The sequence below is a fragment of the Amphiprion ocellaris genome, chromosome 15 (genome assembly GCF_022539595.1).
Source record: "Amphiprion ocellaris isolate individual 3 ecotype Okinawa chromosome 15, ASM2253959v1, whole genome shotgun sequence".
Lineage (NCBI taxonomy): Eukaryota > Metazoa > Chordata > Actinopteri > Pomacentridae > Amphiprion > Amphiprion ocellaris.
In genome coordinates, this window is record NC_072780.1 from 30,385,544 (window position 1) to 30,388,335 (window position 2,792).

Consider the following 2,792-nt stretch of genomic DNA (forward strand, 5'->3'; position numbering starts at 1 on the left):
TCCTCTGACGGTTTCCACCTCTAACATCCACCTCCATTTCCAAATAGAGGCTCCCCTCGGCGCCCTCCCCTCCATAAATATCCCATAATAGGCCTGGAGCTCTCCTGTCACCCCCTCCCCCAGAGCCTCCAGGGGTCAGGTTTTAGATTTAGCTGCTGCTGTAGATATGCTTTCTTTGTCACACTGTTCTTTTCAATCTTTCCCCTGTGACACCAACAAACAGGCAGATAACACAGAACAAACATGGATCACATGATTAATGCAGAATTCTGTTTTAAAAATGCCTCCTAGCATGATTTGCATGAACTGAATTATCAAGAATATATGTTTGGGAGAAAAACCATTCTAAGTATACTGTTTACCAAATATTCACTGTTAAGTCCTTTCAGTCTGTTTTTTCCTATAATATCTGACTATCTTTCACTATGATTAAAGCAGAAAGAATTATTTGTTTGTTTTTGGCAGTTTAGTTGCAGAAGAACAAATTTAACACACTATTTTCACACAATATGACCTTAAAAAATTTATTTTTCTCACATGACATTGCTAAACATTCCACACGATTGTACCAGAAGCAGGTAAACTGTTAAAAATCACTGCTGAAAAGTAAATAATAAACCCTTTTACTTTGATAATTCTACGGTAAATGTTGGGTTTTTTTAGGCTAAAACACAACTGGTTTGTGTTAAAGAAAGTACTGGATATTTCCATCTGAAATAATCTCATTTTTAGAACTATTTCTGCTGGAGCATCTCTGACTTGAAAATGTTATACCACAAAATGGGAGATATTACTGAAAAATAAATTAGTTATAACAAACTAGAATAGAAAAGCAATAAGTAATGTTGATAATGAAGTAGTAAATATGACACATGATAATAAAACATTACAGTGGATACACCAAAGCTGCACCATGTACAGTATTAGAAGCAATCAATGTCCACAGTTATTATAGTAATAAATGTTGTTTTTGTCGAATTATTACTGCCAGCACTAGATGACAATAATGTGACAATTACAGCAAACACACAATAGAATAACAGCACATTAACTACACACAACAGGACAACAGAACATCTGATCCATGATAAACTTGGCAGCTGTTTTTTTGGGGACCTGAGGAAGAACAATGTTGAGTTTAAAGCAGTTTGGATGAACGGTGGCTGTTTTCGGGGATGTTTTTGTAGTTGTCAGACTGGTGGAGCATCTGTTGCCCCTCCTTTTTCCTCCTGAAGTCCAGCACCAATTCCTTTGTTTTCGGGGAGTTGAGTAGCAGGTTATCGAGGGAACACCTGGTGGAGAGGTTCAGGACCTCCTCGCTGTAGGCCGTCTCATCATTGTTCTGGACTGGTGCACAGTCACGGGTGGACAGAGTGTACAGCATGGGGCTGAGCACTGAGCTCTGAGGGGCCCCAGCTGCTCAGTGATGGGGAAAGTCTGGGGGTGAAAGTCTCTGATCCATCTGCAGGTGTACTCACTGATACCCATCAGTCGCATGGGATGAGTGTATTAAAAGCAGAACTAAAGTCCACAAACAACATCCTTGCATAACTGCCAGATTGTTCAAGGTGTTTACACACTGTGTGGAGGGCTGTGAAGATGGCATCACCTGTGGACCAGTTGGCTCTGTATGCAAATTGGTGCTGATCCAGGCTGGGAGGCAGTGAGGATTTGATGTGATCAGCGCCAGTCTTTCAAAGCACTTCATCACAGCTGAAGTGAGAGCTACAGATACAGCTACAGTTTTAAATCAGCAATGTTGTTTCCAGATATTTGCCATTATTGCTGAGAAAAAGTATGCATATCAAAGATTAAGAAATGTTAATACAGTAGTTTTGAGTTTGTTTGTTCAGACATAAAGTGAATAGACAGATGTTGATTACCTTGAAGCAGGCGAAAGTTTTTGCCGAAAGTGTCAAGGTAATCAACATCTGTTGATTCAATGTGTCTATTTACTTCATGTCTGAACAAAAGAACTCAAAACTCCTGTATTAATAAGAAGACGTGATTAATGTTTTTGAGCCAAGAAATGTTAATGCTTTTTAAAATCGTTATTTAACAGACTTTCCATGTTTTTAAAATTACAGATAATATCTAGTTAAGTAACAGAAAAAAAATTATTTACTTGTTGACTGGGGAAAAAAATAGGACAAAGCTATACATAAGGGCCACATAACATAGTAAACAAACACAGATGAACATAGTAATTTGTTCTTTTTCATCATGTAAATGTAAAATTTGAATGTTTTACTGTATTTAAATCAGCCAATAATATTATTATTTTATAAATAATTGCTCTTATTTTCACAGTTTACAGTTTCTGAATGTTACATTATTCTACCGTTTTAACGGGTATTTTCTGGCACCCTTACTGGTAACTTTAACATTTGTTATTATTATTTTCATAGTGTTTTCATTAATGTTATCAGAGAAATCACACATCGCCTGTATAGAATGTTAATAACATACTATTTCATAATTAATAATGTCATATAACTTAATTGTGTAGCACAGTTCATGCGGAAAGTGCAACTTAAATCGTTTTATATCAATAAAAGAGAATAAAACGAAATTCAAACTTATACAAATAATTCTGATGAAACATGAAATACAATAAAAACTTACAAAAAATCCATAATATAAGTAATAAATAGGTCTGATAGAAATAAATTAATGTTTTCAAACTACTAATGAAGGTTTTATTAAATTACGTGTCCTACATTTCTACCAATGAACCAGCGGAACTTTTCTGGGTCCGTCCCTCTTTGTGCTCCGTCTCTCTTCCTGTTCCA